The sequence below is a fragment of the Puma concolor genome, chromosome C2 (genome assembly GCF_028749965.1).
Source record: "Puma concolor isolate L17-30 chromosome C2, mPumCon1.1.hap2, whole genome shotgun sequence".
Lineage (NCBI taxonomy): Eukaryota > Metazoa > Chordata > Mammalia > Carnivora > Felidae > Puma > Puma concolor.
The window spans coordinates 133547709-133568204 of NC_141675.1; the positions used below are offsets into that span (position 1 = coordinate 133547709).

Below are 20496 nucleotides of genomic sequence, written 5' to 3' on the forward strand. Positions count from 1 at the left end.
CTTGCTATTTTTAGCCTTTTAAAATGTTAGTCCTTCTCCCTGGACTGGTGTAGTGTTATTGTATTGAGGTTATAAAAATATTTAGTTGAGGACTAATGATTCTGAACTTTTTATATGCCTAGTGGCCATCTGGATATCCTCTCTGGTTAAGTGATTATTCAAGCATTTTGCTCATTAAAATCTTTTTCTTGGGGTGCGTGGGTGGCTCAGTCGGTTGAGTGTCCAACTCTTGATTTCAGCTTAGGTCATGATCTCACAGTTTATGAGTTCAAGCCTTGTATCCAGCTCTGAACTGACTGCAGAGCCTGGGATTCTTTCTCTGCCCCTCCCCTGATTGTGCTCACTCTCAAAATAAATAAATAAACTGAAAAATTTTTTTTTTCTGAGTTGTTGGCATTCTTTATATATCTTGTATAGAAGTCCTTTGATTTTACATATATACTGATATAATTATTTACATGTAGTTATACATTATAACTTATAAATTATAAAGTATAAATTATATATACATATAACTTATAAATTATAAAATATAAATTATATATACATATAACTTATAAATTATAAAATATAAATAATGTATAATATAAAATATATAAAATATAAATTATATATAAAATATAAATTATAAAACTTATATAAGATATATATATAATACATACAATCATCCTCTCTTATTTGATAATATGATTTTTTTATACTCTTACTACTATCATTTAATGAAGAGAATTAACTCATTTAAATGCATTTCAACTTATTAATCTTTTCTTTGATAGCCAATTATTTTTATCCCAGTTAAGAAATCTTCCTACCACAACCTCATGAAAGCATTCTCCTATAATTTCTTCTAGAAGTGTCTTTTTTTGGCCTTGCATATTTATGTCTAAATTCCATTGTTAATTCAATTTTGTGAATGGTGTGAAGTACAGACCAACTTATTTCTCAAATTGATATTCATTTGACTCAGTAACTTATTAAAACCACCATCTTTTCTGCATTCAACACTATGGCATCTTTCTGATAAATCAGTGGTCACAGTGACCATATGTGTGAGTCGAGTCAGGTTTTGGATATCCTACTCTTTCTATTGGCCTGTTTATTTCTACATCAATACCGTTCAATCCACATTGTTTTACTTCACTTTTATAATAAGACTGGATCTCTGTCAGTACAATGCAGACATCTGTTCTCCTTTAAAGATTGCCTTGCAGGGCACCTCAGTAGCTCAGTCTGTTAAGCCACCAACTCTTGATTTCGGCTCAGGTCACAATCTCACGGTTCATGGGTTCAAGCCCCATGGTAGGCTCTGTGCTGACAGCATGGAGCCTATTTGGGATTCTCTTCTCTCCCTCTCTCTCTGCTCCTCCCCTTCATGCATGTACTCTCTCTCATATTAAATATTAAAAAAAAAAAAAAGATTGCCGTGCTATTCTAGGTCCTCTGCATTTCCATACATATTTTAGAATTAGCAGGACAATTACCCCTCCTCCACAAAAAACAAACAAATAAAACCAAGGGGAAAAAAAATACCCTTCTGTTGTTTTTATTGAGAGAACACTGAATATGTATATTAATTTTGGCAGAACTTACATTTTAATACTGAGCTCTTCAATGCAAGAACATGTTCTATCCATCTATTTATTGGATTTTAAAACATTTTTCTTGGCACTCTTTTTTGTTGTTTATAATGCAGAGAACTTGAATGTTTTTCATTAGAACTCTAAGTATCTGGGGATTTTATTTGTGCTATTATAAATGGCATTTATTAATTTCTTTCTTAATATTTGCTGCTAATTTATAGAAATGCAATTATATTTTGTGTATTGATTTTATATCCAGTGAATTATTAAAGTGACATCATTCTAATCATTTTTGTACATTCTTTTGAACTCTTGAACTAAGTACATATCCATATCATTTTCATATAATGACAGTTTAAAGTTTTCTTCAATCTCTATCACTTTAATTTGCTTTGTTGCTTTATTTTTTTTATTTTTACTTTCTTTTTTTAGAGAGAGAGAGAGAGAGAGGAAGACTGTGTGCACACATGCGCATGAGTTGGGGAGAGACGAAGGAAGAATCTCAGGCTCCAGACCCAGCTTGAAGTGGGCAGGGCTTGATATCAAAACCCTGAGATCATGACCTGAGCCAAAATCAGGAGCCAGGATGTTTAACCAACTGAGCCACCCAGGCACACCTGTTTTGTTGCTTTATTGCATTGGCTCTAGTACCATACTGAATAAAATTAGAAATGGCGACCATTGTCACTTTCCACCCCTGGGGAAAAGATAATAATACTTACTACAAACTAACATACTGACTATAAGTTCTTTTCTGGATATATTTTATTAGATTAATGAAATTCTGTTCTACTTCTAATTCGCTTAGGAGTTTTTTCATGACTGGGTATGGAATTTTATCAAATGCTTTTTGTATATGTATTAAGATGATCACGTTCAGGGCACCTGGGAGGCTCAGTTGGTTAAGCATCTGACTCTTGATTTCATCTCAGGTCATGATCTTACAGTTTATGAGTTCGAGACTCGTGACCAGGTCTGCACTGACAGCATGGAGCCTGCTTGGGATTCTCTCTCTCTTCCTCTCTCTCTCTCAAAATAAATACATAAACTTATTTTTTTTAAAAAGTAAGATAAAAAAAAGGCCATATTGTTTTTCTCCTTTATAGGGTTAATATTGTGAAGTATACTATTGATTTTTGAGTATTAAAAACCAACCTCACAACCTTCTGGTAAGCCACACTACATTATTATTTACTAGGTTTTTTAATATACATATATGGATTCAATTTACTAATATTTCACTTAGAATTCTTTGTGAACATGTCTATGAGAAAATTTGGCTCATATTTTCTTTCCTGGTAATGTCCTAATCAGGGTTTGCTATTAAAGATATGCTGGCTCCATTCTTCACAGAGCATGGTGACTAACAGCATAGTCTCTGAAGTCTCTGAAGTCTCTTGACTTCAAATTAGCTGAAATCTAATTTCAGCTCCATGATTTACTAGTTGTGTATTTTTGACCAATAATTCCAGGTAACGGTGTCAGAAATCTCAGATCATAGTAGCTATGTAAGCCTAGAAACATTATTCATTATATTAAATTTTTAATTCACTATGTTAAAATTTACCTTTATATGTTAAATAAACATAATAATAGTACTTACTTTATAGGGTAGTTGTGAGAATTAAATGGGATAATCTATGTAATGTATTCAATACAGTGCCTGGCACAGTAAGCTTTCAGATATGAGCTGTTTATATAGATGATAATAGACAGATAAGATATAACACAGACACACACAGACACATACAAACACAGTTGACTTTGTCAGCTAGACTATAAGCATGATTTTAATCTATCACTTTGATTATCATATCTGGACTTTGGTGTCACTGCCCATTCTTATTCTCTACCTGCCAACTCGATACTTAAACAAGTTCCTAACTTTAAAGGAAAAACAACTCTTATTGTCAATGTACCTAACACTGTGTGTGTTTAAGATGGCTATTAACTCTGCCTAATAGAGTCCATTGTATTAGCCAAGTTTCTCCAGTTTAACAGAACCAACAGGAGGTGTGTATATATAGAGAAAGAGATTTATTATAAGGAATTCATAATAAGCCAGCATGGAGGCTGGCAAATCCAAAATCTGCCCAGTGGGCCAGTAGGTGGAGATCCAGGAGACTCAATGTTCCAGTTTAAGTTGAAAGGTCCCTTGCTGTAGAATTATCTCTTGTGTTGGGGAGGCTGGTCTTTTTGTTCTATTTAGGCCTTCAACTGATTGGATAAAGCCCACATTATGGAGGGCAATCTGCATTATTCAGAATCCACCAATTTAAATGCTAATCTCATCCAAAAACACAAACACTCAGAATAACGTTTTACCAAATATCTGGGCACCTTGTGGCCCAGCCAAGTTGACACATAAATTTAACTATCATATTCATAACATAAAACCACATAATTCTAATTTCAGAAAGAATCTAGTTCTGGGTTCTGATTTTTTTATTTTCAGATTCTAAAATATATTTATGATTTTTGAATATTTATTTCTCATTTTATTGAGATTTAGGAATGTAGGGAAGTTAGATTTGTATACTGAGTCTGCCATTTTGAACTGGAAGCTTCTGTTTTATAACCTTGATTAGGGAGGGAAAGGTTTAAAAGCACAGCACTTGAATGATTATTACAAAGGTGAGGTGGTTGATAGATTCCAACGGGCAAAATATATTGGATATTTTTATTTAGATAAAGGAAATGAGGTTTTAACTGCATGAAGCCAATTGCATATAGCTAGAGGTTCAGCTACAATCTCCAAGTCAGAAATGTGAGCTCCCACGTCCTGCAAGATTTCCTTCTGAGGATGATGGTAACTGAGCAAGATGAGAAAGGTGATGATCATTTTGGGTTATAGAAAGGCCAGCTGAGGTCCTGCTCAGGGTGAGAGTAGAGTGTTCTTTTTCCGTCTGTCCTAGAATTAACCACCACACACCATTTCAAATGTATCAGGGTTCTAGTTTTTCTTATTCTTGTAATGATTACTTTTATCTCTTTTAGCAAACTGTGAACCAACATGGACCAGCTCAAGCATATTCATAAACAAATGTATCAGATTTACATCAATCAAATGTCAACTCCAGTCATGTCTGGAACCTCACCATCCCAAGTAAGATAGGAATACAGGACTACCTAAAGTCCTATCTCCATGGCTCCTGATACTGTGAGGAGAATAAAACATAGGTAAGAATACTGTGTTGAGTTCTACTTAAACTTATGTAAAAATCAGGGGACAATAAACATATACATGTACATATCAGTGATTCGCTCTCGGGATATATTTTTCTTTCATCAAATACCGTTCTACACATTTAACTTAAAATTTTTCACGTACACATACTGCTTTTCAGTTAAAAGTTCCAATGAACTTCAGCAAGTTATCTCATTATAGGGCTAAATTTTTTTTAAAGATATTGAGGTTGGGGCGCCTGGGTGGCTCAGTCGGTTAAGCAGCTGACTTCGGCTCAGGTCATGGTCTCGCAGTCCGTGAGTTCGAGCCCCGCGTCAGGCTCTGTGCTGACCCCTCAGAGCCCGGAGCCTGTTTCAGATTCTGTGTCTCCCTCTCTCTGACCCTCCCCCATTCATGCTCTGTCTCTCTCTGTCCCAAAAATAAACGTTAAAAAAAATAATAAATAAAATTATAAAAAAAATTTAAAAAAATAAAGATATTGAGGTGGCTGTTCCTTCTGTGAATGAACAGCTGTAGCCTAATGAGATTATCGCTTTACCTTTCTACCAAGAGAAGCAAGAAATAGTAAAAGGAACATGCGTGAGGAGGCAACACAAGATCAGGATTTCTGATACTACCAGTTAGCCGCCAGCAAGTAACTTTTCCCTCAGTATGAAGGAGGCCTGTAGGGAGCTTTCATGACTCCTGAATAAAATTGAAATTAGAGAGTTCTTCATTCCTGGAAAGGATTCAGAACACATATGCTTCCCTAAGGCGAGTGTGCTTCTGAGGTTTCAGAAAGGAAAGTACCTACCGCAAGGCCAAACTCACACCCCCAGTAGATAATTTATTCATCTGGTTGGATCTGACTTAATTTATTGAGACGTTACCAAAGCTTAGTACTTTGCACTTCCAAGTAAGCACAGCTTTGCAACAGAATTCACTTCTAAGCTTTAGGAGATCTGCTTTATGAAAACAAGTTGTTTGTATTTTAATATTACTTTATATATGTTCTTTATTTTTTTTCTGTCTAGCCTATTGGAACAAATGTCTCTTAAGATAACCAACGGCACTTCAAAGCTAGACCGCTCGTCTAAGGAATTTCACTTAACAAAAACTGTCCCTAAAATTTCATTGAAATCTTTCCAGAACCAATAGAAACAGAGACTCCTCCTTTTGCCTCGGCTTCCAGGATTCCGGCATAAAACCACTGCCATTTGCACGGTACGCTAATGACAAGCTGGATGTTGGCATGAAAGCCAATATGTTCTTACACTGCTTTTTGAGACAAGTAATAATCAGTCTGTCATCAATGTCATGCTGCAATCAGACTTTGACAAGGTTTGCAAATAACTTGAAAGGAATTGCTTATCCCTGAACACTGCAGATCAAAACCAGACCTGAACAAAAACTAAAAGTCTGCTGTGCGTCAGCTGCACAGTCTCTGGGAACGTGCTGTGCATAAGCAGAGGGAATAACCAACCCCTGATCTCCCCCCTCTCCTCCATTTTTAATTTTTTATTAAGAAGGACTTTCTCTGCTACCAATCCTGGAAACTCACTATTCAAAACTATGATGGAGCCACCTAGGATGCCCAGCCTGATTGGAAGTACTGGTTGTGTTATTCTTGAAAATGTTTAGAAAAGTAAATAACACTTCCATCCTTGGGGTGGTTTGTTTTCTTAACTCATGAGCTGCAGGCAGGATTTCTGATCAAACTCAGTAATGTGGTCAGTGAGGGGACTGTGTGTGTGTGGGACTGAGGAATCAGTTGCTTTCTTTTCCTCTCCTCCTCTCCTCAATCCTTCCCACCCCATAGAGGAGGTCAGATGTGTATTATTTTATTCACTTGTTAATTGGTAAGCTTTTGCAGTCATAGGAAACAATTGTAATTTATACAGCTTTGAGAACACTTAAATAAGTTAAACTTCTAAAAGTTTGAGAACAGGATCCTTTGGGAGGAAAAAAAAAGATTTCTTAAGATGTGTGAGCTGGTCACAGGTCTGCTCAAAACTTTAAAACATGTTTGTACTTCATGTTTGCATAAATCTCTGGATAGCCACAGGACATGTGGACTTAAGTATTCATGAATTATGCCCAAAACATGAGCATAGATTTGAGATATGAATTCATTGTTGATTTTATTTTAGCATAAGAGAAGAATTCAGTTCAGTTATCTTGTTGTTCTTTATAAGGAATCTTGAAATTCAAGTGTTACTGAGGGGGCCAGACATTCAAAGTTAAGTGAGGATGGTAATGAAAAGAAAAAAAGCAAACCCATCGTAAGTGAAAAGATCACATTATCATAAGAACAGAGATGTAAAATATATTTAAGATCTTATTTCAGGTGATGAGAATCATTTGAAGCCATAGGCCATATAGTCCTAAAAAAGAACTGTACAATAAAGTGTCATTCAATAAACATATGCTGAGCACCATAATATTGATTATCATGTTCGGTACAATGAGAGATAAGCTTTATGTATAAGAATTAATCCCTATTTTTTCAAGGAGTTTATAATCTGGTTAGGGAAAAAATACTAATGCACATGAACACGTAGCAGTAATTTTTTGAAAGTGTACAAAGTAAGCACTGAAATATGAGACAAGAACCACTCTTGAACTACACTGAGGACCTGTAACAAATATCCATAAGCAATGTCTTTAAACCACATTTGCATATACCCCAAATTTCCCAGTCTTCTATGCTTATTTGTTACCATTTAACTATAATCCAAGTCCCATTCTCATGAATACAGGAAGTTCAGACCCCATTTCTGTTGTTTCTGAGGTCTCCACAATGTGGGCTGCACTTATACATCTAGGCTGTTGCTTGTCATCTCTCAATTCTGACCAGCTGGGATTCTTCAACAATTGCTTCTGTCCATCATTGTTTCTCTTGGCTGATCTTGTTCTGTTTGTACAATTTCACCCCAAGTCATGAATATATATCCACACTTTGGCTTACCTATAGCAGTTTACCTGAGACTATATTAGTTTGAGAAATTGAACTGAAGTTTTGAGGATTCCATCAAGGAATTATAACACGGGGGGAAAAAGAAAAACCTTAAAACGGGTTATAAAGTAGCATGTCTCTTTGAGTATACCACCCATGCCTGCTTTTTTTTTTTGCCCAAGACACATTACAAGGCCCTTCTGTCTTCTCCTAGAATCAGAAACCCATCTTGCCCAACTACCTAGATCTCCAGTCTCCCTTTTCTGGGTTCTTCTGGGCAAATTCCAAAATCAGTTAACAAGACATCATCTCAGGGGTATGGCCCTGCTCAGAATGAAGTCAGACTTCTATATAACTGACAATGCCCTTTAAACACTTTGTACCAAGCAAGCTTTAGAACCCAGTATTTTAATTGACAATTAATTTTTAAAACAATCACATTCCTGAAAACTCTACAGTCTTATTCAATGACAAAGTTCCATGTAGCAAACTTTGTGTGCTACTTCACAGAAAAGTTTTTCAGCTCCCAATATACAATATTGAGGTCTGTAAATAAACATATTTATTCTTTACCTATTTCCCATATTCATCTTTGTTTCCCTTTCCATGAAAGTATGAAAAAATTAAGTAACCTAAAATTCCCATTAGAGAACCTTCTCCCTTATGGAAAACAAAAGTATGATTGCAATTTAGTTATTTTGAAGAAGCCATAAATAAGGAAGTCATATTCTAAAATATTAAGTAGGAAGCTCTTTAAGTATTGTGCTTCTCAATTCTATTTCAAATAGCTCAGCAAACTTTCAAAATAATCATAAAGGACACTGTTTAGGAGACTCAGAGGTAACTGGGCATAGCGTCAAGGACAGAGATCCGTGGCAACTTACTAGAGACCTTCTGGTGGGCTCACATTATTTCACTAAATCATTCGTCCGACAGTATTTCCAGAATGCCTGCTGGGGAAGGTGCTGAGCTGGAGCTGATGAGTCAGTGATGAACAAGAAAGTGAAGTACTGACCTTCAAGGAGCCTGTACAATAATCAAAAAGACGAATGATGACCAAGGACAGAAATAAATAAATAAGTACAATATTTACAGATTGCCTGCATGCAAGAAAGGAGATAAACAGTGTTATGATAAATTGAAAATAAATTCAAATGTTCTTAAACATATGAAAACAGTATAACCTCCAAATATAGAAACAAATATAAGTTAGGACTATAGTAACTGTTTTTTGTACCTACTTATTGGCAAAGACTGAAAATTTGATAGCACATTCTGTAAGTAAGAATAAAAGAAACGAGTATTTTGATTGTGAATATAAATTAAGTCAACCTGTATGGAAAACAATCTGGCAATATCTGTCAATATATAAAAACATGTAACTTTTGACCCTTATTTCAGAAATAGAAATAGGGCTTATAGTATTTTTCTCATTTGTACAATATGTGTTGTCATGTACAAAGTTATTCATTGCAATGCAGTTTCAATAAGCAAGATTTGGAAAATACCAAAATATCCATCAACAAAATACCAGTTTAATAAATTATACTACATATATAAATAAGCTAGATGCAATGTAACCATAGCATAGAATGAAAACACAGTTTTTTGTTTGTTTGCATATATGAGCCAATTTACAAAAGTGTTAAAAAAATATTAAGACCGTACAGTTTATATACTAAGCTAAAGAGAATGTGTATATTTTTGTTTGCATATACCTAAAATAGCTCTGAAAAAAGTGGAGTGGAATTTTTTCAATGCACATATTTCCTTTTGTACTTTTTAAATTTTGAATTACATGAATATATTACCTACTTTTAAATATTTATATTTTTATAAAGATAAATATTTATATTTATAAATAGTGTCTACTATGGGATTCACAAGATCAGCCCTGTAAGTTATAGGGTCTAAGAGGAAAGTTCTTGAGAAATTCATTATGTAAGATCCAACTAAAAAGGAATACACATTAGATTCTATTAGGTTCAAGGTTCTGTGTTCTTGGGATATAAAATCCAAATATAGACCCTGTTCTTAGAAGCATACGTTTTGGTCGAGGAACTCGAATTTCTACACAAGGTAAATGGTGTTAAATGTAATTAGTAGAAGTACAAAGACTTTTCAGTTTTACCATACCTTTCAAAGGGTAGTTACCATGACTAGTTACCCAGAGTAACAGTTATCATGAAGTATTAGGTTCAAATAATTACCAAAAATTTCTAGTATATTATTTATAAAATACTGTTTATTTGATGTACACCTAAAGCATCATGGGGCATACCCTTCAAATATTATTGGCATATATATGATGAAAACTGTTCATTCAAGGGATATGGGAAAAGAATTCAGAACAAACCTGCATTAAACACTTATTTAATTGTATTTATCATTGAGATTATACAGAAACTTCTTCCAGTCAGCAATCAGATGTTTGCCACAGAAAATTACATAGAATAGACCCTAAATAGCATGGTTAAGAGATAAATTAGCTTTTTAAAAATAATTAGATCATGGGGCGCCTGTGTGGCTCAGTCGGTTGAGCATCTGACTTCGGCTCAGGTCATGATCTCACTGTTCTTGAGTTCGAGCCCTGCGTAGGGCTCTGTGCTGCCAGCTCGGAGCCTGGAGCCTGCTTCGGATTCTGTGTCTCCCTCTCTCTCTTCTCTTCCCCTAGTCACACTCTGTCTCTTTGTCTCTCTCAAAAATAAACATTAAAATAAATAAATAAATAAATAAATAAATAAATAAATAAAAACTAGATCTGTTTATTTGCTATCATTAAGCATTTCTTTCTCTACTCATAATTTTTATTTAATGGTTTTGAAGGTACAATGGTGTATGCACACTCCATGTTTTTTGCTGCTTTTGTTTAAAAATGTGCAAGTTTGAGATTAATGGAAGATCTATAATATCTCCCAAAGCAAAAGATAAAACAGTAAAAGCAGACATGAGGATTCAAAACAAAGCTACAAGGTTGCAAAAGTAAATATCAGAAAAAGTGATAAAAAGGCAAGAAGATGTGATCAAATAAGTCACTTATATTTCCTCTTGTTTTGAGAGATGGATGCAGAATTTGTGGAGCTTAGAGTACATATAATCAAAGTGGCTTTTTAAGAATAATAGTAATGTATTTACAAATGCAAATTTACATACAGGGACTTGGAAGGGGCCTTTGCAAGTGAGAGACCCAGAAACTTGAGCTTCTTTTGCTTCACAGAAATCCACTCAGTTTCTCTAGCCAAATAGTATTTTCTTTAAACTTCATTCTTTATGTTTAATATGGGTATTTATTTGGGGGAGAGGATATACATATCAATAAAGTCATTAGTAACTAAACCAAGTTTTCCATTTCACTATCTAGATGACACTCCAATTGTTTTAGGTTTTCTTCATTTAAGAAAGTAACATGAAATCTGCCACATCAGATTCAGAACAGCCCAGAAATGTCTACTTGCAGGACATAGCAACTTGCAGTCCAATTTACATACTGTTCTTTTAGCCCACGTGTGGAAATTCAACAATGATTTTTTTTTCATTCCTCACAAGTAGTTTTCAGTAGCGGTTCTGACAATTCCCCTACCATCAAGCACTTATTAGGGTATGAGACACACAGCTCTTTTCCGTCTAGGAGTGTGTCTCCTTTCAATCTTGACTGCAGAGCAGAGGTATGCTCAATTTCCCCTGATAGTAAGAAAAAGGCAGACATCTCTGAGTTTTCTCTTTCATTATGCTGGGTGCGGGTGGGCTTGCGGAAAGAACCAGCTTCCACTAATTCTGGTAACCACGTTATCTAACTCTCAAAACAGGGAAAATGACTGGGAAGAGAGGAGACAGAAGTTCTGAGAAGCATCCCCTGGTTATTGTTGCTAGGGCAACTGCTACTTGGCATCCTCCAAATAGTCATCGTCTGTCACACTTGGGGTATAATTCACAGACATACAACACATCTGAGTGGATTTGGGGGGGGGGAGTGGGGGAGGGGACAAAAGTTCATGTAAATAAATGAGAGAATTTTAAATAGGCACATAAACAAAAGTGCATGCCTCATATTTAGAAAGAAGAGAGAGGAGACAGGCATAAGAGGAATACAGTTTTTAAGATGAGCACCGCTGCTAAATATTAGTGTTTTTCTTATTGCACAAATTAGTTAGCCTTTACACATTCCTAGTAATTTGTCTACCCATCTGCCTCCTTCCTTTTATAAAAATCCCTTCTTCCCCCCAAATACTAGTCTTCTGTAATATGACTTCAAACTAAACATATGCAAAGACATAGATGTCATTTTCTCTTTTACAACCCTTAAGAGAGCAAAAAATTAAAAATACTTGCTCATTGTTTAGCTGAACATCTGACTCAGAAGCAGGCCTGGGTTTGTCATGAGAGAAGATAAAGCGTTTATTACCCAAATAATCATTGACAAAAACAGACATGAGCCCTGAAACACCCTTAGTCAAATCTAAGTTGTACCCTTCATTTTTCTTACGCCTTCATTTCTTAGAGCCAGAGTGTCTACTTATTCTTTCGAATCACTGTTTCTTCTTCTTAACATTATAGAAACGTTATCTTTCACATTTTGAAAAAAGAGGTACCACTGCTCAAACCATAAAGCAGAAGAGAAAGCCTTAACGATATCTGTCATCAAAGTCACATAAAACCCCAACGGTTTCAACCTCCTCTTAGTATTCACTGGTGTCAGCATCATAAAAATGTGCAGAAAACTCATATCAGTGTATCACATTTACAAAATGAGTTTAATAGCAAATGCATTTTTGGAAGCAAGTGGGAAGAAAGAGAAAGATTTTAACCAAATACACTGAATGAATTAAAAAACCCATAATGGATTAAAGAGGATGAAATAAAAATCAGAAAAAGGAACCGTTGTAATGGCTTCACCAAAAGCTTTTCTTTTCCCTTTACAGAGAATTGCTAAAGTTCTATGAAAACCAAATAATGTACTTCCATATAATCAAAATGATGAAACCAGACATCAAGCAAATAAAGAAAAATAATTACTTAATTACTAGGCTTAACATTGCACATTGGTTCCACCAAATCAGTCAGGCTTCAGTATTATTTCACATGTTTATTTTTAATGGAGTCACCCAAATTTTGTGACCCAAGACACTCACTGTTTAGAACTTTAGGGAAAGGATAATCACACAATGGTACCCATAACAGAAATGATAGTTCACTTTTGCTATGCACTTAGTATCTGTCAGACACCATCATATAATCTTTATAGGGATTACTTCACTTAATGCTCACATGACAATTACGAGGTAGACACTAATTAAATTATTCTTATTGTACAGATTAAGGAATTAAAGAAACTAGGTAACAGGCTCAAATTTAAATAACAAGGAAATGGTAGTACCAAGATAGAACCCATTTTTTACGTTAGTGTCATATACTGTAGGAACTTGGTTGGCTGCCCACTGTCTACTTGGGCCCATGACCTCTTTTCACCTGGAGTATTTCTGTGCCTTTGGGCTACAGCTTCCCTATCTAACCCCCACCTTTTATACAGCAGATGTTCCTGACTGTTCTTCTTTCTGGAACTCTAGTTCCCACCCCAGATCTCTTACTACACTTATATTTGCATTGAACCCTAATATTGCAGGTTGAAGCAACTAGTTCTTCCCCTTCTCTATTGGCTTCGTTTCACTTAGGTAGACATCTAATCCTTGGTAATACCTTCCACCAATTTCTGCCTTTTTTTTTTTGTTCATTTGAATTTGCATTTCCTCTGCTTTGCACTTAGGGACTTGTTTGCTACATCTCCTCCCCCTCCACCACACACACACACACACACACACACACACACACACAAAGACTACACTACCCCTTGATAATTCTTATGCTTATTTTCCAACATACATAAGAGAATTACGCAGCATAACATAACCTGTACTCTGCTATTAAGGGTCAAACTCTCCAGAGAATAAAGTCCGAGCATCTTAAAGGCAATGACTTGAGTTTTACTGATTTCTATATCTGCATCTCAAATGAATACCTAGTGCTGTTCCTTATGCACAGAAGATTTCAATAAGTGATTGTAAATTAAATGGGATCATATGCCAAGAAACTAGCTTTTTAATTTACATTAATGAGTATACTAATCAGGATAAGCTAGGCTGTGCACTAACAAGCACACCCAAATCTCAGTGGCTTTTCATAAGCAAAGTTTATGTTTTACTCACCTAGTCCATGCCTTGCAGGGTAGCATGGAGACTGTGCTCATCATAGTCACCCACATTACAGACTGATAGAACCTCCATCTCAACACATGATCCCATGTGACTGAGACAGGGAAAAAAGGGCAATATGGCAAAACACATAGCTTCCTTAAATTTCTGCCCAGAAATGACAAACATAATCTCCCCTCACATATTATTCATCAGGGTAAAACAATATGGTCACCCCAAACACCCAGAAGCATAGGGAAGTGCAACCTGTCAATACTACCACATTGGGGATTAGGTTTCAACATACAAACTGACACAAACATCTAGTCCATAACGCTTGGATATTGCCCTTGTTTCATGGCATAAGACATGGAAAGAGACTATCAGTCAAGTAATCAGGAAGAAATGCACCCTACCTAACATGTCCCTTAGTGAGATAAGAATATATTATCTAAATTCATTTCCTCTCTGATGCTTACATTTGTGAACTTTATGAAGTCAGGTGTCCTCTTTGTGTCTAGCCTAGCCTAATATTTCTTGATGTTTATGTCTAAAAAGGCCAACAGTATATCTGAAAAGAAAATCATATACAGATTATGTATATACTGTGTGTGTGTGCATGCGTATGTGTGTGTGTGTGTGGATAAAAGGATACACGCATACAGAAAGAGAAAGAGGGAGAGAGAATGCATGAGCAAGTGCTGGATAAATCCAAACTATAATGCCACTCATAAAATCTCCCAGTAATGAACACAAATTTTACTTACTTTAAAAAAGGTGTTATCAAGATATCGTATGTTCAGATTTTCCAGTAGGAAGATCATTTAATCAAAGATCAGATTCCTACTTAGTGCCATGATTCACACTTGGTGTAGGGAGTCAGCAGTTCCAAGATTATCTGCCCCCAAAATGAGCATATTACAAGGGTAGGAGACAAGGTAGGAAATGGATCCTTCTTTACCCAATCAGTACTAGCTTTTTTTTTTAGAAAGTAATGAGAAAACACTGCAGATACTCTGGAAAAAAGAAAAAACTAAGGTCAGCCTATGATTATTTTTATAGTCAGTCATAGTTATTTGATTTTTCCATGACATGAAATCTCTTTCCTTTGAGCTTCATGTATGCTTTATAGAGTATTTCTAAATGTACACCAGGAAATTCAAGTGGTCTAGTAATGGTTTCTGAACATCAGAGATTCTTCTGAAATGTTACTGTATCCTATATCCTGCCTTACAGTGTATATCTATACTGTGTTTACTCTTGGACATCTAGACATAACTGAGCATTTGGGGGATTATAAATGGGACAGAGGCGCCTGGGTGGCTCAGTCAGCTAAGCATCTGACTCTTGATTCTGACTCAGGTCTCCATCTGTTGTGACATTGAGCCCCACATTGGGCTCTGCGCTAACAATGTGTGTAGCCTACTTGGGAGTCTCTCTCTGCACCCCACCCCCTCCATTGCTCTGTCTCTGTCCCTGTCTCAAAATAAATAAATAAAGATAGATAGATAGATAGATAGATAGGACAAAATTAAGAAGCATGTATTTACATGGAGGGTAAGAATTCTCCTAGAGGAAAAATCTACTCTTAGGGTAACATGGATAATGTAACCATGACTTTGACTTAGTCATAAGACCCTAATAGTTAACAGGGAATAGAGATTCTCAGGACAGTTTGAGAGCTGTTGTTGAAATCTGCTGCTGGCCCACATCTTTGAATGTATATCCATATGCAAAGGAGGAAGAAATTTTAGGGTATACTAAAAGGGTGGATTTACTGAACTCTGTCACATACCTGGGCCCAAGAAACACTGTGTTTGAACCTCACAAACAGGAGGGAACTTTTCCCTATAATCTCCTCCATGGTCTCCACACTGCTTTGGGGTCCCATAGGGCTGAAGGAACCACTAACAGATGATATCTCTGCCCAGAAAAGCCACAGAGAGATTACCACACTCTGAAGTGGAAAACAAGTCATGCCAGTGCACGCAACACCACACTGGCAGAGTGGAAGCACCTTCGGAAAGGAGATGCTGGATCTAGGTAGTACAGAGCAATAAAGGTGCTCACCGCACCTACGAAACAGTAAGTACACTGTCTAAGGAGGAACTGGAGCACTTGTCAGGGGATAAACCCAACATAGAGGCAAGGAGAAGTGGCAGAACATTCCAGATCTGAGGACCCCTAGCTTGGACAGTGGCCATCACAGCAGGGAATGGCTACACCATGCAGGGCAGGTTTTGAAATTGTCCAGTTGCATATCTACATGTGTATTTACTTTTAAACATTTTCAGACCCTGGAAGACTAACATATATGAATCCAAAGTCTTTGCAAGAAGCTAAAGCATATGTCTTATTACTAGATAGGACAATCATCTCTCTTATTAAATTTTTAATTTTTTTTTTTGAGAGAGGAGAGCATGCACAAGGGAAGAGCAGAGGGAGAGGGAGGGGGAGAATCTTAAGAAGGCTCCACACCTAGCACCAAGCCTGACGTGGGGCTTGATCCCTTGACCATGAGATCATGACCTAAGCCAAAATCAAGAGTTGGGCACTTAACCGATTGAGCCACCCAGACAACTTTCTTATTAATTTAGATATGTATATGACGTCATGTATACTTATAAGCTGTTGAGGTTGAGAAAGTTCAAATTTCTTAGTGTCGGCATTTGCAAACTGAGAGGTAATATGCTGTATATTTGTTAATGGCAGTTCAAGAGGCAATTTGGGTCCTCTGTAAATTTTTGCAAAGCAAACCAGAGAATGGAAAACTTTCAGAAAGGGTATAATTTAAAAACTGAGCTTAAACATGTTACATAGATTGTTCTCAGATTACGTCACAGGGAACAATCCTTCCTTACCTAAGCGTTTCGTGCTTTCCACAATCTCTGTTTCGATGATCTTTTGTCCTAATAGTTTATTTTCTAAATCTTGACAATCCTTTGAAAATATAATTACTCTAATTTTTGGCAAAGAACATGCCAAGTCAACAGCTGTTCTGGAACTTTCTTTGTTCTTTTTTTTTCCCTCTGTGTGTGTGTGCACGTGTGTGTGTACATGTGCTTGCATGCATCACACACTTCTGGTAGTAACACCTCTCAACGGAAGCCACAATTCCAAATAAGGGTATGGAAAAGAATTTCACAATCTCCTCTGAAGTGAGAGTTTGAAAATAAGCACTCTCTATAGTATAGAGTTTTTTCCTATTTTGCACATATTGGGTTTGCACATATTGGGAGCTCAATAAACATTTGTTGAGTGATGAAATCACATTTTTACACATTTAATTAGGGATTAAATGTAAAGCTCACCTGATCTGTTTTCCAAGATGATGAAAAAATTGCTTCTATGATGCCCAATAGGCAAATTCAGTTTCTAGAACTAAGAAACCTCATAGGTCCCACTATATCCTTAAGGCCTTTTATTCAAATTGTCTATCTTTATCTGGAGAGTCCCTACCTACACTGAGTTGAAAATTTGCCTCTCTGAAACATCACCCACTAGACCTAATGATTTTTATACGAAGCATCACAGAGAATGTCTACCATACCTCCCAACCTATTTAGGATGATTTCAAATCTTTTAAAGCAGTCATCAATATGCATTCCATATATACATAAAGCATGCATTATATGCACAAACATTTTAAATCAGTCATTATATTCACATTAATACATTATACAATGCACTATATAATAAAGTAGCATTATATAAAGTTTAGCCTTTAAGCTTAATATCTTCAATTTCAACCATTCTTTCTTTATCCTTGACCATCCAGGCCATTCTTCCCTCTATTTCATCCATTTTGTCGTGACCTTGTTAAACTGCGATCCTTAGAATTGAATGCAAAGCTCCAGATATGAACTAATCAGTATTCATGATTCACTCTTTCAATAAATACTTAATGAGCATCTATTATAAGCCAGTTATTATAACAAGGACTCGTGGTTAAACAAGACGCATAGTCTTTACTTGCCTTTGGAGGCTTAAAGTCAAACACAGTGCTGGGATTGAGATAAAGATAATCATATTAATATTAAATTACAACTGTGGTGACTTTATATTAAGAATAGGATGGAAAATGGGGAAAGTGGGTGATGGGCATGGGGGAGGGCACTTGTTGGGATGAGCACTGGGTGTTGTATGGAAACCAATTTGACAATAAATTATATTTAAAAAATAATAAGTAAAATAAAATAAAAATAGAAAGAAAAAAAGAATAGGATGGATGAAATGTCTTCCTTTGGACAGTATAATTCTATCACAAAAACGTAAATTATGTCAGTATTTTTAACATCCACATCAAAAGTGTAATTAAAATGAAACTAGTGGTCATTCATGTTTTCATATAATTTGCTAACAAGGTCAGTCATACAAATAAATAGACACATCTAACATTGAATTTCTTAGAATGTGAAAGAAGCAAAACCAGGAAAGGAAAAACCTAAGGAAAAAAATGGTAAAACATCTCCAGATTTCTGATACATTGTAACTTGTAAAGGGAAAGCATATGCTTAAACAAATAGAATAAATAAAATAAAAACCTAGAAGTTATTATACTTAAAAAGTGAAGAATTTTGGTTTTCCTTGAGACAGCATTGCACAGTGGACAGGGTACTGAAATAAAAATTAGAAAAATCAATACCAATCCAAATGGTTTAAGCTAAAATCACTTATTCTCCTTGAGGCTAGTATCCTCATAAAAAATATGGAATTTAAAACTTCCCTTCTTCCCTGATTATCATCATGAGTGCTAATTCATTTGATAACACTGTGAGAACATATTAAATAATACATGGAAGCGCTTTGAAAAGAATAAGCCATAATGCAAAGGTAGCTATTTGTTTTTACAGAGAAAGGAAAGAAATCGTGATTATAGCCATTAGGGAGTAACAGGTGCTGACTTACTCTCCAACCATAAACATCTATGAAATGGTGCTATCAATGCACAGACAGTGCCGAGCTACGATCCTTAAAAAAAGGAACACATGTTAAGTAAACTCCACATTTACCTTAGCTTCCTATCTAGGGATACCTTCCAAACTGGGTGGTTGAGAAGTGGAGACAAATATAGACCAGGAGAATTGCTAGACAAACAAAACTTTTCATGATGACTTGGGGCTGCTGCTTGAGATGGACATTTATGAGACAGAATGCTGGGGAGAAGACATACACAGAGAAGGAAATCCAGAAATCTGCGGGGGGCTCTTTATTTTATTTATTTAAAAAAATTTTAACATCTATTTGTTTATTATTATTATTATTATTATTATTAGTGTTTATTTTTGAGAAAGAGAGAGACAGCATGAGCGGGGGAGGGGCAGAGAGAGAGGGAGACACAGAATCTGAAGCAGACTCCAGGCTCTAGGCTGTCAGCACAGAGCTCAACGTGGGACTCGAATTCACAAACTGCAAGATCATGACCTGAGTGAAGTCCGACGCTTAACTGACTGAGCCATCCAGACACCCAACATTTATTTATTTTTGAGAGACAGAGATAGAGCATGAGCAGCAGAGGGGCAGAGAGAGAGGGAGACACAGAATCCAAAGCGCTCCAGGCTCTGAGATGTCAGCACAGAGCCTAGTGCAGGGCTTGAACTCAGGAACCATGAGATCATGACCTGAGCCAAAGTCAGGCATCAGACGCTTAATCCGACTGAGCCACCCAGCACCCTGCAGGGGTCTTTAGACTCTTTTACGAAACACTAAGTTGCATTTCTTCAAGGTGTGATATCTTGGGGTCTGAAAGAGATCTGAACGAGAGCTGAATGAAAATTCTAGATGTTTCTCAGTGCTGAGAATACTAGAGTTCTAAGCAGAGTAGATAAACCTCACTAAAAACTAGAAAACTTTTATTTCAGACTTCAGAAAGACCAAATTTAGGAATAGGCTATTCCAGATATGCCCAAGCCTTACAGGATCAAGCTGATCTGTGAATAAATTAATCACTTGCCAGAAGAATACTTAATATTCCTTAAAAGAGGTCACATAATTTGGATTTCAGCAATATAATATCCACAGTACCCAGTATACCAACAAAAATATGAAGCGTGTGAATACATCAGGAAAAATGAAGGACAGTCAGTAGACACAGATACAGAGATGACACAAAGAGCAGAATTATGAGGAAGACACTGATACCTATGATTAGCATGTTCAAATATTTAAAGGACAAAATGGATATAATAAATAAACATCTGAGAAAATCTTGGTAGAGAAAGGACAACTATCCAAAAGATGTTCTAAAACTAAAAAATACAATGTCTGAAATGAAAAAAAAAAAAAAGCACAGATTGGGCACTGTGGAAGAAAATAAGAATGAATTGAAGACAGTCCACAAAAATGATGCAAACTGAAGCACAAACTTTAAAAGAATAAAAACAAACAAACAAACAAACAAAGCCTCAGTTATCTACAGGTCAATATCAAGCACTGGTAAATATGTGTAAAAATGTTTTTAAAAATATCAGCCCACGTATCCAGCAGTATGAAAGAACCACAATTCACATAAACGCAAAGAAAGCACACTTAGGTATATCATTGTCAAATGGCTAAAACTCAATGATAAACAGAAAAATGTTAAAAACTGCCAAATAAAAAAGACACATT

The 20496-nt window shown here is 35.9% G+C and overlaps 1 long non-coding RNA gene across 1 annotated transcript in view; it reads right to left on the reverse strand.

Moving 5' to 3' along the window:
• The window catches only part of LOC147577545 (uncharacterized), a 523754-nt gene that overhangs the window by 74073 nt on the left and 429185 nt on the right, over positions 1-20496 (reverse strand). The window contains exon 6 of the long non-coding RNA XR_015240383.1: positions 8587-8728. This is a non-coding gene — a long non-coding RNA (uncharacterized LOC147577545). The remainder of the gene's footprint in view (positions 1-8586; positions 8729-20496) is intronic.